We start from the raw sequence: 17,396 nt of genomic DNA, 5'->3' as shown, positions 1-17,396 counted from the left end.
AGCATTGTGTCTCGAGCAGTCCTCAGCATTGTGTTTAGCTTTTGGATGTGTCTGCACTGTGCTCCAGAGCTATTATTACAGTTCATTTCAACAGACACAAGGTAGTTTAAAACAAATTAATTTGGGTTCCAGTAGCAGGGCTGCTGCAGGGCTAAGGTTTCACTGTCTGAATATTTAGCTAGAGCTAGTGTTTCTGTGTGTTTTGTGTTGATATTTTTAATGGCTATGGCTTGCCTACAGTTGCTGCTGTAGAGGTAGGTCAGGTAGGTCCTTGCATACTGCCATCATACCTGGCTTGGCCCTGTGGATTGTGTTCTCTCTTTGTTGCATTTTAAACTCGTGAATTTCAATAAAATTGCTGGGGATGAAAGTTGAGAGAGCAGCTGTGTAAGACAGGCCTTCAGTTTGTGCATAAAATGGACAAAAAATTGGGATGTTACTTCACTGTTAGCTGGCAGATTGCAGCCAGGCAAGGTGTCACCAATTGGCTTCTATCTCCAGATTCCCCATATTGACATGAGTCATTCAGACCTCATAAAAACATTTGGTCTAGTCATAACTTGCCCCACTAAAGGTCCATAATAGCTTCAAGAGACTATCCCAGTCTCTGTCATTTTTCTGAGCTGAGGTTGTCGATTTGACAGTTGGTGTTTTCTGCACATTATTGGTTTCACTGGCTCACTGGCTGGTGAGCAGCTTGGGGTGAAATCTTCATCTCGCTCTAGAGCCTGGATGCTTTTCTATTCACCCCAATGCTCCTTGTTTTCCCTATATGCCACTGAATTAACATATATTTCAAATTGGGATCAAATTTGTAAACACTATCGGGCTGGCTGTAACTGCTGCCAGGTGTTGGAGGTGATGGATGATGTTGTTACTGGCCCTTACAGGAGATGAGAAGTGGATGGGCTTTGGTGCCTAAAATTGCTGCTCCCTCCTATTGCTACCTGTTTACTGCAAAAGACAGAAGCCTCCTTTCAACTGTTCTGCTTCATGTTTTAGCCTCTCTCCTGCTGCCAAGAATATTTTTACTCTGCGTCAAGAGAAAATGAATTCATGCCTTCAGGATTTGTACTCTTTGCTCTGTGCTATATGATAGCAACCCAGTGAGATGTGCAAGTGGAAACTGCATTAATGATTGATAAAAGCTGAGAGCTGTTTAAATTTTTTTCCTGTTTAATGACTATCAATAATTTAATGCATTTACTGTATGTTTTTGAGAAATAACACCCATATTACAGCTCGGGTTTAATAGGCTAAATGATTTCAAGCTTCAAAAAATACAGATTTCCGGCATGAAGTGTATCCTCTTTTTAGTTAAGAAAAAGATAGAAAAGTATGAAATCAGGTTTGTAAGAGAGAGGTAGTTGTTGAGAAACAAATGTTTCTGCGTGCCTGCTTTGGGCTGTTGTCAAGTCAGCAGGTAGCCCACTGAATGGCACCCGGGGTCCACACCACCACCCCAGCAGGGAGCCCTGGGAAGATGCTGCTTTCCCAGACGTGGTCATGCACCTGACTTCCCTGTCCTCTATGTCCTAGATCCTGAGTCCCACTTCATCACTGTTATTTTAGCTGGTTTATCAGCATTGTGTCACCTAAGGCACTTGGGAAAGGTTGAGGAACAAGCCTCTCTTTTAGAGAAAGAATTGCTTTCTTCTACATCGAGCTTAAAAGGGAGAGGTAAACGTTTGAAAAAATATTTTCCCCCTGTTTCTTTAGAAGGGATCACATTTTTCAAGTGATGATTATCTTTTTCATTGTGCTTGGGTGTGCTGGATTTGGTCTTCAAGGCTTTGCATATAAAATATGGGGTATGTACCTTTTAGGTGATCAAGAGAAAAGGAAACCTTTTTTTCATTATTGATGGGCTCATTGCAGTTAGACTGGTAGGTAAATGTCATTCAGAAGTTGGTATGCTTTAATAAGCGTGTTACCTAAATGCATCCATATGAATGGTGCTTCTGTAAACTTAGATTTTTCACATGGACAAATATTGTTTTGGGAAGAGCTTTTTTTAGGATCCAAGGAAAGCAGGTGAGGAAGTACAGATAGGTATAACATTAAAGCTGTAGAAAACAATTGTGTAAACACCTCTGCATAAAGATATAGAAATACAATACATTTAGCATTTGAATTAAAGGTGGTTTAAATTAACAAAAATTATGCTGCTTATTTAGGAAATATACTTTATGTAAGTAAAACCAGTCTTTTATTTAGACATCTCTTGATGGTGGATCCCATGAGTTCACTAAGACCTGGAGAATTTATTTATGAGATCTGTGTCTTCGTTGACTCTTACCATGTTTTTATGCTTTCTCTGTGCTTCTGCAACAATATTTTGGTTACCTTTACTTGGCCCTTTGTAATAGATACTTGAGAAGAGCTTCCCCTCTTTGTGCAGATACAGTTCTGGAAAAATAGTGTATATTCTTGAAAAATATCTCCAGTACAAGTGTTTGTGGCAGAAGGATTACCCTGTTCCATGTTTAAGACCGATAAATATACATATGCATAGATAAAAATGCTTTTAATTCATACTACATTAAATGAGACTTTGCTAATTTCTAGCTTGTTCTCCATGTTGCTGTAGGTAAACACCATATTGTGCTTATGTGAAATGTTACACAAAATGAAATGTTACATGAAATGAAAAGGTACATGAAATTAAACATGTAAGTTTTATTTCATACTGACTCTGTAGATGCTAGAAAATAGATTGGAGAAAGAACCTGAGGCAGGGGCAGGTGAAGTTCCTGGCTTCAAAAGCCAAGGTTAAGAGTCCTGCCCTGAGAGTTAAGGAAGGGTGCTCTGAGTAACCTGGGAGGTGCCACTGCCATTTGTTGGCAGACAGACTACAGACTAATATATTTTATTAATGTGAGAGATACTTTTGGTACTGTTCTGAGAAACATGTTAACTACAGGTTGTATAAGAAGGTGTATGGGAAAAGGTATTCCTTTTTTCCCCCCCTCAGTTTCATCATGATATTTAGGGATAAGTATTTTAATACTCTTTTTCTTAGCTTGCTTGTTTGGTTTTTACAATGACAAATGGAGATTGCTACTTCCCTCTTAATGAAATAGTTGTTTTATTACCTCTCCTAAATCGAGAGGTTGAAAAATAAACAGGGAAAAAAGGGAAAAAATTTTTTACTATGATAAAAACTTGACCTATTTCTATTAGTGCACACTGAGTGTGCATATAATTCACCTGAAGAAAAGTAACCATTTGTTATATGTAGATTGAAGAAACCTTGAAAACACCTTTTTGGTTTCTCTGTAAAAACCTCTGTTTAAACCCTTATGTTATGGACATGTTTTGGGGAGGGTTTTGTTACATACAGCAGTGCTCTAATTCCCTGGTGTAATGGAATTAATAGACATCACAGAGCTAGAAAATCCAATAAACTAGAAAATCTTCCAGGTTGGTTGTGTATACAGGGGCTCCCGTTGACACAGTAGTTCCCCAAAGAGCTGATGGAGGCCCCTTGTAGGGATCAGAAGAGAGAAGGTGAGCAAGTTCTTTGCCAGTTGTGTGGTGCAGACTGAAAGTGAGGGGCATTACTTTCCCAAAATTTTATTTTCTCAATGTAAAAAGTCTCTGGATCAGTTAAGACCTGGATCCTGGCAAATGTCATGTAGGATGTTTGTGTTGAACTGTAGGAAGTGGGCTAGATTTGGGTAATGCCTGGAAAAAACACTGTATTTTCATTGTGCAGCAGGAGGAATAAATCTGGCATCATCATTCAGAAAGAAAGGTTAATTCTCAGTCAAGATCACATTCCAGAATCCCTGGTACAGGATTCAATCTTCAGCTCGGGTACTGTCCAGAATTGCTCACGTCATGCAAGATCTAATGAAAACCCAGACCTAGTTGATGGAAATGAGGATTATTTTTATTAAGCTTGATATAGGAAAGCAGCTCTGCTAAATTCATTGCAGAAGTTGACTCACACACCATCTGAGGGTGTTTGTCTCAACATATGCCTCTTCATTTATCTAATGTTAATGTCAACAATTTGTTGGGTTTTGATACAGTGTTTCCCAGTTTTCTGTTTGTTTTCTTACTGTAGTGGCTGTATACTCAAAACATTTTGACATTTTTTTTTTCATATGAATTATCTCTGGCCACGCCAGAAATTTAGTCAAGTCTTTTGGTATTGTAAGTAAGTAATTTCACTGGATTTGTCCGCTTAGAATTTGGCTTTTGGGTAATGCATTATTTCACTTCATTTTTTTTTTCCTTGCCTGAGAATTTGAGAACAGAGCAATCTCACCTTCTTCGGGGCAAGTTCTGTTGAGTCAAACCTACGTCCCTAAGTGGTACTTAAGGCAGATTTCTGTCTCCCTGAGAATGTTGTTATAAACCTTGGGTTTTGTACTCAGCCTTCTTTTTTTCCACCTCTTGTTTTTATGTTTGTTTTAAAAATATGCTTCCTTCAAATCTTGTATGTCTACTTTAAATTATTTTTCCTACTAGTAAGAGGATGGAAGCATGAAATTTTTAAGCACGTGAAATGTAACCAGTATTTCAGTTCTTAACAGACTTTATCTGACGATTGTGAGGGATTTCTCTTAGCAGGGAGAAAAATACTGTCAAAAGCATCCTTTCGATTTGATAATGAAAAAGAAAAGCAAATTATGCATTTGATTTAGGGATACAAAACTAGCATGTGGTTGAGGGGGCGATACAATTTATTTTTTTTCCCTTGCATTTTGCGACCTGATCTGTGCTGAGCTGCTCAGTAAGTATTGATTTGCACATAGCCTCAGGATGTACACATGTCAGGACCAATTCACTAAGGGTCATTTCTTCTCCTTCTCCACCATGAGGGCTGTAGCACTGTTTCCCTCTTTTTAGAAAAGTATAACGATTTTGAGTTCTCCAGGTTTTGGCTTAGGTTTCTTTGCACCAGCTAGTACAAGAGGGCTGAAAGCTGACAGAAAGCAGAAGTGCAACTGAGGGATATGAGACATTGAGAAAGTGGAATTAAACACTGGGGGAAGGTTTGCCTATAAGGGAGGAGGTCGAGGAGGCAGGTTTTTGAGTGGTTACATTTTTATGTCAGGATCCATTCTCTCGCATTGTCAGATTATTGCTTGGCCTATTTATGGGTGCACGTAACAAGGCAGAAGAGGTTTTGAATCACTGATCTCGTTCTTTCTCTCCTTAGTGCACATTTTCTGTGTGTCGTCTTCTGTGATCTTTATTTAGTTTTTCATTGTTTATTTACACTGCCACTGTTACTTCATGAATTCTTTAAATCATTGCCTATCTAGAGGGGAATCTGGACAGAATTACTCTTGCAGCTTTAAGTCTTGCTGACAGGAGGAGAGAAAAAGAGAGCTTTTGTCCCCTAGAGAAATGCAAGAACTGTGGCCATTTAAAATTGGACAGACGTGGTGGCTTTAAGGGAGATGCTGTGATGGGAGTGCTGCCTTTTATGTTTTTTCCTCTCTGTTGGGGCCCCTTATTTAAAATCTCTTCTGGGAGGCTAGACTCTGTATGCTGTTAGCAAATGGGTTAATTATCTTTTTGAGGGATGTAGAAGTGTGTGGGGAAATGTAAGGTAGCAGAGACTTTTTTCCTTATTTTGAGAACCTGTGTTCAGATTTTCCATGGGACAGAAAAGGGTAGAGTTTTCTGTATGAATATAAGCCAACAAAATGTGATGGAGAACAGACTGGACGTGTTTCCCTTTGCTCATTCCCCACGGAAAACCTTGATTGCCGTTTCCTCAAATATGTTAATGTCTTGCATGCACCCTTTAAAATAATTTTCCACTTGATTTTCCTGCCTTTCATCAGAGGCAGGTACTGGAGGTAGGGAGGGGCCCATTAAATATGGGTGTCTCTAAGTCTCTTTAAAGTTGTGTTAGGAGTAGGGCAGAGAGTTAGAGATGGTCTTAGGTGAGGAATTATGGTTTTATGGGAGCGAAGCTGGATTTCTAAATGATATCTTTAGTCACAAAAAGGGTTTTTTTGGTTCCCTTTTCCTTCATTCTGATAGAAAATATTATTTTTGTCTTGCTGTTACTGAAAGATTCAATATAGCGGGATAGGTTGTTTTAAGAAAATAAGAAAATAGATTGCCTTAAGAAGAGTACTTGTCATAAAAAGGAAGAGAACTTTTGATTAGTTGCAAATACCTCATAATTGCAGGTATGATCCTTTCAGAGAAGAGTGCATAAGCACTCGAATGTCAGTATATACCTGTATGTTCAGTATGCATGTTGGAATTTGCCTTTTGCCAACTATTTTGATAGTAAATGTGGCTTATTTGAATTTTTACAGAAGTGGGTGTGAGCTTGGCTGAAGCATATTTACTTTACAGAATAAGTGCTCAAGAATATTTTCAAATCGGACTTTAACTAGTACAGGACTTTTTCCCATTCTGCCAGGAATCTAACTTTGCTTTTCTTAATAGTAGCTGACTTGACCTTCATATTCCGTGGTTTGATAAGGTGATGATGGAGAAAATACAGGGCACCCTAAGTTGGGATTTTGGAACTGCAGAAGGAGAGGCACAGTAGCTCTGCCAGACAAGTGTTGTAATCTGTAGCCACTTCGAAAAACATAAATGCTAATACTTATTTCCGTTTTTCTTCTTTTTTTTCAACCCCTTAGGAAATACTGTTGTGCTGAGGAAGAAAACAACTCCCTCTTCTTTTTTTTTTTTTCCTTTTTTTTTTCCCCCTCTTCCCTCCCCTCCTTTCTTCTTGCCTGAATTAGAAGCTCCAGGAATGTGCTAATTGGCGGCGGCCTCTTCAGAAAGGTAAGAGGTAATTGTTATCTGCTTTTCAAGGTGTCTTGCCTGCTCTGCTCCTTCTGGATAGGAAGGGAATGGTAGAAGAAGCTTGTCTACATGGAGTTTAGACAAATTTCTGGTTCATGTGGATTGCCTTTCTAACACTGCAGTGCAAACAGAAGCTTTGTGGGCTTCCCGCTTTACTTCTAAATGTAGGATACAGTCCCTTAAGAAAAACTAGATGATGAGATACATTTTAAATGCTTGCAGAGAAAAAAAAGTAAAACTGTTGTATTGCAGACTGATTGACTAAATCTTTGCGTGAATGTCAGCTTAGATGGAAAGACAATGAGTTAGGTCTGGAGAAGACAAGTTGAAGAAATGTCTCAAAGTGCTTCTTTTATTATTACCATACATGTACATCTAACCAGATAAATACAGATTGTTTTGCTTGTGAAGTTGTTTGGATTTGTGTTTTAAACCTGGCATATTCTCTGGGGTCTGTCATGGGTTTGTGGCTGGTTATACTACTGACAGATAAGATAGGAACTAGCTGGAGCCCCAACAGCTCTGAATGGTGTGCTTTTGTGAAGAGTTGGAAACACATGGCAGTTCTTCACCTCTCCAGACTTTTTTTAGTTTTGGGGAAAAGTGCAAAATGCGGTGAGTGAGAGGAATTTAATTTTGTAGTTATCTGGTGATGTGAACCACATGTAATCCGTGTCTGCCCTTCCACTTGAAGCAATTCAGTTTATGTGTCAGGGATATGTAAAGTACAAAAAATTAGTGCTGATCCACAGAGCATCCTGAGCTGCATGAGTAGACTCAAGTCTTTGTTATACAAACTGCATAGGTATTTTAGTATCAAAACTCAGTGTTTAGATTTATATTTGCTTAGGAGCTGCAGTGCTTTGAGATGTCATTTCCTATTCCATCTTTGTGATAGATATTAATGCTCCTTGTAGTGGAGGCAGTATCTTCTCTCTAGACCTCAGCCGTTCTGGTTAACAGTTGATGTCTTAACTTGAACCAGTGCTGAGAAGTGGTTTGTGATAACTTCCTAGGTTCTGAATTGGAGATGCCAGATATAACTTTTTCTGCCAGATTGCTCAGTGGTGCTAACGTTTGTGAAAGGTTTGGAATGACAGTGCGATGCAATAACGTCTTAAATTGCCCCAGTGAGATTTGTCAGAGTTCATTTGTCAGACCCCTCAGACTGACTAACTACACTAACGTATCGAGGATAAGCTCCAGACAGGTAATGTGCCTTGGGATGTTCTCTTTCTCATTCTGCATCTCATTCTTGATGGTGCAGAGGAAAGCTAAGTCTTTATTGAACAGCCAGTACCAGCTGTCTGGCTACCTTCTGCAATAAAGCTAATGATCTAATGGGCAAATGTTTCTTGGAGACCTTCATCCAAAGCAGAGACAAGAAGAAACACACAGACCAGCTAAAGAGTTCTCAAGGAGTTTGCAATTTCCCCAAGGCTCCTTCTATGTAATTACCTGTCTCTCTCTTTGTCTCCTATCTTTTAATGCAGGAGGAGTGTCAGACTCAAGGCCGCTAATCTTCGTTACTATGGAAAGGCTGGTTACACTCCTCATGCTGCACTTCAGAAATGGCAATCGCTGGTCCCCAGCTGGTTCCTTGAATCTAACTTAAAAATGGATGATAGCTTTCCTCATTGGTGCCAGACTAAAGAATGCAGCTGCCTGTGCTGTTGCAGGCAGGCATTGCCTCCGCCACTGATGCTGTGGCATGCTGAGAGGAGCCTGCAGAAGCTGCCTTGTGGCCTCTGAACCTGTTTTCTCCCAAACAAGAGAAGGCTCTGTAAAATTCCTTTGAAATGGGAAATTTTGGGGCACACTGAGATGTGGGAGGCTTGGCTGAGCCGCAGGTGTGAAGGAAAGCTGCTATTAAGATTCGTAGCTCCAGCCGAGTTTTTGTACCGTTTCTGAATGCCTTTAAACTCCCTGGGTTGGGGGCTGAGGGGAAGCACAAGCTTTCAAAGCTATTTTGCAGGACTGTGGGCATCACTTCTTGTTATTGTCTCCCTCCCAGTACATGTCTTATGCAGTGATGTGCAGTGGAGACAAGGGCCACTGCTTAATTCGTAGGGTCAGCTGAGAGGTTGTGCACAGCCCACTGCTATTTCTCTCTGGCTGGATACATCTGTTTGTCCCTCTTGCATGGCATTGGAAATGTGGAGGGGAATCCCTGCTTGCTGCTCCCCTCATCCTTTTCCTGCATATGCTTCCTGAGTTATAACACATCAGACGAATTGTCCCTCTGAAGCCAGGGCTTGGGAACAGCTCCAGCACAAATGCCTTCTCTCTGTATGCCCCTTTTCATCCTGGTGAGGAGAGGGAAAATGTCCCATGTTGAACAGGGTCCCTTTCCAGCTGCTGCAGTGACTTACATGCTCAGGAAGTGTATGTTGCTAAACCCCTTTTCAGTACCTTTGTAAAACATGCTTTAACTGTCTGCAAATGTACGGCATTTAAGCAGCAGAGTCTGTATTATCAAATGCAATCATGCAGACTGTAGTCCTCGGGGTGAAAAGCTTTGGGAGGAGAGACTGGATGTGACAGTGAAATTTGAGAACCAAACCAAGAGGAAATTCTTGCCTGTGTGTTGGACTAGAGCAGGTTCAGGAGAGGTGGAGGGAGGGTGGAAGCATAGACCCCTTCCCAGTTTGGAAGTGTTGAAGAGGGGTCAGAAAGGAGAGAGGGAGGCAGGGCAGGGACAAGGCAAAAAAAGATCAGGCTGGCAAGTGGACCACAGTTTGCTGTGTTTTGTTTTTTGCCTTTAATGGTGTGCTTTTCTCCCCCAGTTCCTCCTAGCTGAATCTGGGCAAAGATAATTTTAAATTTTTTTGTTCCTTGACAGAGCAACCATACCTCTTGTTCAGATTTTTTCAGAAGTTATGTTTTGTATCAGTGCATCTAGTATGACTATTTTGCCTTGACTTTTGAAAGAACTTTTATTTCCCTCATTATTTCCCTGTTTTCCTCTCTTATTTGTATCAACCTGAACCATCTCCAAAGGAAAGGTGACACTGCTGCTAGCTAACATTTTGGGTGGGTGATGCTGTGTGTGTTAAACAGCATGCCTATAATAATTTACCTGTCAGTGGGAAGCTTACCCTGATTGTTTGTATTTCTCTTTTCATATATAAATCAAGTTCGTAGCTCTTGAGCATTTGTAGAGCATTTCAACAATGTGTTTGTTTCAAGTCTTCGATTTTTTTCTCCCTTAAATCCTTTGAGATGTTTGGGGTCAGGATTTCTCATTCAGTAACTGTATTCAGTAAAATGAAGCGTCTGTCAAAGCTGTATTGCACCTTATGAGAGGATGACAGGTTCTTCCAGAGTTCTCAGTTTGCAAAGCTTTAACTGTCTGCCGCTTTCAATCAGGACTTTGCAACTGCTCAAGGTCTTTAAGTACTTAATTAACTTTTTGTTAACAATGAGCCTAGCCCTCTCTTGTTTTTTAGTAAAACCCTTGACTTTTTTCAGATTTTCATTTTATGAACGTTACAGGTATTAATTTTTTATTCTGATTGGAGAAGACTTAAATCTCAAATTTATTGGAGAAGGAAAAATAATTTTCATCCCAGCCAGCAGTGCATTTTTTAGGTAATTTGTATGTTTAGAATCCATTTACCATGTAGATTTCAGAAAGCGAAATGCTTATTTTCTGCCTCCAAAAAGATGGTTTTAAACATCTTTCATGGTTTTAACTGTAGAGAAAGTGGAGAGTTCAGAGCTGAAATTAACTTGCTTGTAAATCACTTCTTTCATATACAAGATGTAAAAAGTATTAAGAGGCAGAGTGAAAATTTAGCATATCTAGGCACAGGAAGATAGGTTAAAATGGTAGTAAGAACCATGATTTTCAATTTTCTACTCAGTTGTCTGAGACAGTCCTTTTCTGAGGGCAGACTTTACAAGTCCACAGATATAAGTGAATAGGGTTTTGGGAAGAGGTGGTGAGAACACTGCAAGGGCTTGTCTTGGGGTGTCTGTATCTGTATGGAGGTCTAGAAGGTGCTGCCTCCTGGTGTGTGCCCCCCACCCTCTAGTGTAGCTATGCCAATGACCATTTGTTGTCCCTGGTTAAAACTCTTCAGTTCTTAGTGTTTGCAGAGCTAACTCTGGGTTGCTTGGCTTTCCTCTAGTTTCAGAAGTTATGGTCTGCCTGCCTTAGTTGTCCATAATGCAGTGGAGTTCTTGCTACTCCTCACAGTCATTGTGTTAGACGTGTTAGACGTACTTCTGAATATAGAACTGGGTGTACTTATTTCAGAGTAAGTCCTACATGGACTAGCATGTTCTCTTGTGCTGAGTCCTCCTATCCTTCCCTATCCTGTCTAGAAAATTCTGTGCAGATTTGAATGGGCCAGGTAAATTTATACTGGGAAGTTCTTTGTAAAATGTGTCCTGAAACATTTTTATCTGGTGCTGATGTCCTTAAAAGCCAGATGAAGTGCGTCAGTGACTCATGGTCACTTAGTGCCCTGCTGTGTGATGTAAACCAGATCTTCCTTTGGTGCCTTCTCACATACAGCCTTGCCTGGCTGGACTGTGAATTTCAGGTTTGTGCTTATAGTCTGTGATTCATAACCTAAACAAGCTATTCTCTTGAAAGAGACCTCTTAAATTGCTTGTAGCATAAATGCAAAGTTTCCACTCACTTCCTTATTATTCTACCTATAATTAAAAGGAAATTAGACCTAAATGTTAGAATGACCCAGCAACTTTTATTTTCCCTTCTCCTCACCTTCCTGTCTTCCACTCCTCCCTCAAAATACGAATTTGTTGCAGTTTTAGGGCTCATGATCGTTCTGTCCCCTGTGGGCATTGTTGCTGAAGAGTGGATGCTTAACATTTCAAGGAAGGTAGAGGAAGAAAAAGGGAAGGTGTGTAAGTCTGGGGTTTGGTTTGGTTTCGTTTCTTTTAAGCTTCCCATACACCTTTGGGTATTTGTGACATTCATAAAATCAATTGACTCGAGAAGAAAATTAGATATACGAAGCAAAGCACTGTTTGCCAGCAAAATGAGCAGCTATGATATATTTCAGTCTTCAGATGCTTGGCTAAATAATGGTAACATACGTTTTTTGCTACTAGAAATTGAGATTTTGGCGATCATATGCAACTGTGAAATCTGTAGGCATATACTGTAGCAGAAGCTGTCTTTATGCATATACAGCACATGGTATTTGGCTTGGGAGAAAGTTCTTTGCTCTCTAAGAAAGTCAGGTTTTTGATGGAACTGACTGCTGTTTGTGCTTCATACTTAAAATTATTTTATTCTGGAAAGACAAATGAGTTGTATGTTTCAATGGTACTGTTGTTTTTCCCCTGTTCCCAGCAACGCAATGTGTTTCCCTGGCTCTTTCTTCTTTCCATGCTGTTTCTTTCCAAGCTTGTGATCATAATTACAGTGAGAAGTAGATTATATCCATCTGTATATTCCAGCAGGGAAACTGAGCCTTGGATGAGTTTGGGACTTTGGGGTATTTCCTTACCCACCTCTCTCTTTAAGTGTTTGTGTTATCCTCAAAGGTGACACTGGGGGTGTCAATCCGAACAGCCTAATAAGACACTTGGTATAGGGAGAGGAGAGTAAAAGGAAAAGGATGGAAGAAGTATGCAAGTGGTGGTTCATCGGTGTCACATATTAATAGAATCCTCGAATCAAGTGCTTATTCATTTTAACTAGAGGCTAATTAATCAGAGTGAGTAGATAAAATGATAAGCTGCTTTTAATGAAGTGAAGCAGCTTTATTAGCAGTAAGCAAAATGCAAAATATTTGGTCTCTGGCACATGTGGTTTTCATGGGGACTGTGGTTTGCCACCAGCTCTGGAGCGTGCTGGCCTTCTTGCTTCACTCTGCAGGCAGTGCTCTCTGTGTGTTTCACAGAGTTTCACATTGGCACGTGGCCAATTCAGAATATAGAATCAAAGCAGAAGCAGGTATAACATTTTAAAAACAGAAGAAATGTTCCTTACAGATCTTTCTCTATGCCAGGTTAGCACTTGCCAACTTCCATACTTCGGATGTTGTTATTTTTCTTTGGGGATAGCAGGCTTTATGCTTCCAAGCAAGCAAGCAAACAAACAAAAACTGTGTGGCTTTACAAGAGAGTGCCGCTGTTTGAAAAGGCAGCAATAGGATACTGCCTGTTAACTGCAAACATAGCCTGAAACCAATCAGTAGTTAACTACCCACTTGCAATTTAGGAACAGAAATGCACCAGGGTGGTGTACTTAGGTGAAGGGCCGAAGCCAGTGTGTCATTCTCTGTTAAACTGGAGCAGGCTTGCTTACTCTTGTTCAAATTATCTGCAATGCATCTGTGCTGTAGTAGTGTTCCCCAGTGTCTCTCCTGAAAAGCTGTAGAAGCCATCAGATGGGGTACGATGTGCATGGAAGGCAGGGCTATAATAGGAAGTGTATAAATGAGTCTCAGATTAAGAGAATGACGTCTGTTAAATTGGGCTAAATTAAATTAATCTAAATGCCCACATATAGGCTTGAAATGAACTTCACTTATGACTATGCATATCCTTGTCGAAATAAACTCAAATTAGCAATTTTTTTCATACAAGTCACCTCACAGCAAACTCCTTACAAACTAGCGATTCGATACGGTTCCTGTAGTTACGTTAACTGGAGAAGTGGAGCTGGTAGATGGACGTGATTTGAGAACGGGATCCTGGCAAGTAAATTGTCTTCCCCCCACCAGCCTTTCCTTAAAAGACTTTGCTTCCCAGCGCCATTCAAGTGTAAATCCCTGTGCAACAAAGGGGAGGCTGGCAGCTCCACCGGTTCAAGAGTATAAGTGATCTCCCATGCTTCAGTTGAAAGGTTGAATCCCTGAAACGCAGAATGCTGCTATAGAGGGAAACTCTCAAAAGGCTGGTGAGAAGGGGGGGGTGGTGGGGACGGTGGCTGAAAAGCTGTTGAGATCCTTGAAAGCGCAGTGGCAATTTTTGCCTTTACCATAAAGTGACCTAGAGACGAACTCGACAAAGGGAAAGCTGCTGTTCAGGTGAAGTTGCAATCACCAGCTCTATGAGCTGGATTTTACTTGCTCTCTGCCTTAGGAACACAGCATGCTGCTCTTCTTGCCAGCACTGTGTGTGGTGCCAATATTTTGTCTACAGTGTGCATTGAGTCCCTCTTAGTTTTCCTGTTTGGATTATTCTTTCTAACGACTTTGTGTTGGGAGTCTCAAAGCTTCAGAATTGTAACTTCTGGGTATGCAAAACAGCGTATGAAATCGTGGACATTGGGTTTTACACTGAAAGGACGAGGTTAATCTCACACCTTCTGAAAACCTTGTAAATATTTGACTGGCTACTCGGCAACACAGCTGAACTGGCTGAGTTAATGCTTAATGTGAGAGTGGTCCTGAAGTGCACGGCTTCGGTGATGGGCCAAGGGTCACAGGGTGAGCAGTGGTTCCCCATGAAGACGGCTGTTCTCCCTGTTCCCTGTCTTCTGGGGTGGCCACCACCCCACCACCACCCTCTGCAGGCAGGAGGGGTGAGATAGCTGCGTCCACCTCTGCAGGCAGGAGGGGTGAGATAGCTGCGTCCACCGTGGACAGAGTCAGCCTGGTGTGGTCAGGTGGCAGTGAAATTGGTTGGGCTGTCCTGCCTGACTCTCTCTGCCCTGGTGCTTTTGCTGATCTGGCAGTGATGTGAGGGTGAGCCTCTCAGGCTCTCCACAGCTGCATCTGGATTTGGAGTAAGGTTTTTATGCACATGTAAAAATGGCACCAGTAGCGCAGCTGACAGTAACTGGTCACTGGGAAGGAGCAGCCTAAAGACCAGTGCTCAAGTCTGAGCCTGAGCATGTTAGAATTGTAAACTGTAGGTTCTGATACCTGTCATGCCTTGATAATTTAAAAATACCCCCATCTTGTGTTCTGAATGAGTGCTCTTTAGTGTTAGAAAGTTAGCACAAAGATTACATAGGAAAATATTTGCAGCTTTATGGACCAGATAACTGAAAATCTTCTTCTTTGTTTTATGGGAACGAGTCAGTGCAAGACAGCTTTTGCTTTTCTGATATAAAGATTGTTCATTCATAACATTGTACCATGTCAGCCCTTCCAAGTGGCAAGGACCTTAAATGTCAGTGCAAATGGGAGAAGGTTCTTTCCGAGAACCTCAGAATCCTAACAAGCCACAGCATTGTTTAAAAATAAGTATGTTTTTAAACTAACTACTGATTGTTTAGGTGTAATGAATGTTGCTTGAGGATACCAGCAGTCTGAGATGATCTCAGAGACAAGCATAGTGTACTCCACTACCTGTGTAAAGAAGTAGCACTGCCCCACCTACTGCTCTGTGAGATGGAAATGAGCAAACCTTTGATTATTGAAAAATAACCTTGTTACATGGTGTTAAAAAAACACTTGCTGTCACTGTTTTTTTAACTATTGTTGCTGTAGAAAAAAAATTGTTCATTTCTGACCATAGTTTAATAGGGGTTATATTTACAGTATTTACCCAATCTAGACAGCTAGAGAGGCTTTAAAAATACCCACAGCTGATTTCCAAAGGAACTGCTTGCCAGTATTGGCAGGGGTAGATTGAGAAAGGAAGAAAAAAACCTCATGGAAGAAAGAACAAAGCGTGTAGCTGTCTCCAGAGCAAATACAGTGGATGATTAATGTCTCTGAATAGTGTAATTGAGAGTGATGGTATTTAGTCATGTGACACTGTGCTATTTTTTGGTGACTGCTCCAATTTTTTTGGCTCTTGGGGTTCCCTCAGCATTTCAGTCTAGGCCTGGCATAGAGGACTGTGCATCTGTGGTCAGGACTCAAATTTAAGTTGTTTGATACAGTCTTAAATTGAAAATAAATTAAAAGAGTTGCACATGGTGCTTGCAAAATCCAGTTATGATTATTTTTGTCCTCTCCACCCCCTTGATATAAGGAATCTGAAAATTGGGTTTTTTTCAGACATCACTGGTACCCGTGTGCTTAGTGCACCTTAATTAAATGTAGCTACTTTATACCTTATATCAATAATATAGTAGCAAGTATCTTTTAATTATTTGTGAAATTATTTTAATTTGAGTTAGTGTGACACCTGCCTAATAACAGATTTACAAGACATAAGTCTTTGCATATGGCATTTCAGATAAAAACTAAACAAGTGCTACTAACATAGTTGTGATGATGTGCAAATAAATTTGGTGATTCTTCTTGATTTTTGAAACCATTCCTTACATAAAATGTGTATGCTTTTGGTCTTGTTTTTTTTTGTGCGTGTGCATGCTGAGAAATTACTTTACATGCCCACTTATTGTTTGGTAGTCTCCATTTTCTAGTCTGTGTTTTTTGTGGCAGATTCTTTGATTCCTGAAGATCAATTCTGAAAATAATTTATTACTGTATTTTATCCCGTTTGACAAAAAATGTCTCAGGAGAAAATGAGTGTTCAGGAAGGAAGGCACTAGTGTTGGAAAAAGTCTGCTCCACCTGACATCCTGGTAAGGAGGTGTGACCTCAAACTGGGACTCCTCTCGGGAAGGAACAGTTCAGTACATTTGACTTCCTTGCTCCTGATCCAAACAAGCCACGAGGAAGAAGCTGGAGAAGATGAGCTTTAGGAAAATGGAATCTTATCCTGGTGCTGTGTGACTTGTGACCAGAGCACCTCAAACATATTTCCTACACATTCTTCTGTTAAGATCTGCTATTGTGCAGACACCTTTGAGCACTGAGCATGGCCCCAGCTGGCAGCTGTTGGTTTAGGTGTTTTTATAGCAGGCCACAGTGCTGGAAAAGAATATCATTCTTAACAACCTATTACCAGAAGGGGAGTTGGCATCCAGGCATTGGTTCTTCTGAAGGACTGCGGCTTATCATGAGCTCAGCCTAGATTCAAGTGAAGTCTAGCATTTTCTTCCTGAAAGTGTTCAGCAGGTGCCACTGTAAAATGAGAGTCTGTTGGGCCACTTCAAATGCCAGCCCTGTATTTCGTACTGAACACATGGATGCACAGAAAAACAAAGTTATTTTCCTGCAGTTCTCTGGCAAGTGAATGACATAGCTGGGAATAGAACGGAGATTTCCTGATGTCCATTTCCCTCTTATAATTACCAAGCAGCACTGCTTTCTTCCTCATTGTAAACATGAATCAAGCCAAATGGCATGCACAATTAGCTTTTTTTTTTTTTTTTCAGCAAAGCTGGGGGGAAGGAGGGAAGGAGGAGGGGACAGGAGAGAAAAAGGGGGAGGGGAGAGTCATTCAGGGACACTGTACCTGCTGGGGGCACAATGTAATAACCACCCGAGCAGCCTGGGCTGCAGATGCATTGTTATCTGCAGAGTCCCCGATCTGGGAGAGCTGCAAAAGGTTTAATGCAAATCCGAGACCTCTGCCATTGTGTGAGACAGATTAGGGCTCATTTGCATTCCTTCTCCTATAATAATTACCTAGCAAGGAGTGCCTGTTACCATTAGCTTCATTCTGTTTGCCTGTGATAACGCCATCAGCAATCTCTTCTCCACGGATTGTGGACACTGTAAGGAAGGGCAGTGGGCCAAAAAAAAAATAAAAAAATCTGTTGGGAGAGGAGTAGAAAAATCTGAATGCCGAAAAATTAAAATGCAGAT

At 40.8% G+C, this 17,396-nt stretch overlaps 1 protein-coding gene across 5 annotated transcripts in view; it reads left to right on the top strand.

Annotated features, from left to right (window-relative positions):
• Positions 1 to 17,396, top strand: part of ZMIZ1 (zinc finger MIZ-type containing 1) — a 347,188-nt gene that overhangs the window by 41,872 nt on the left and 287,920 nt on the right. For all 5 annotated transcript variants that reach the window (XM_018068949.2, XM_018068952.2, XM_018068955.2 and 2 more), the window contains exon 2: positions 6,627 to 6,774. The gene's annotated coding sequence lies outside the window, so the exon portion shown is untranslated. The remainder of the gene's footprint in view (positions 1 to 6,626; positions 6,775 to 17,396) is intronic.

Source organism: Manacus vitellinus, unplaced genomic scaffold (assembly GCF_001715985.3).
Source record: "Manacus vitellinus isolate BGI_N305 unplaced genomic scaffold, ASM171598v3 scaffold_15_pilon, whole genome shotgun sequence".
NCBI classification, from domain to species: domain Eukaryota; kingdom Metazoa; phylum Chordata; class Aves; order Passeriformes; family Pipridae; genus Manacus; species Manacus vitellinus.
This window is presented reverse-complemented; position numbering and strand designations above follow the sequence as displayed.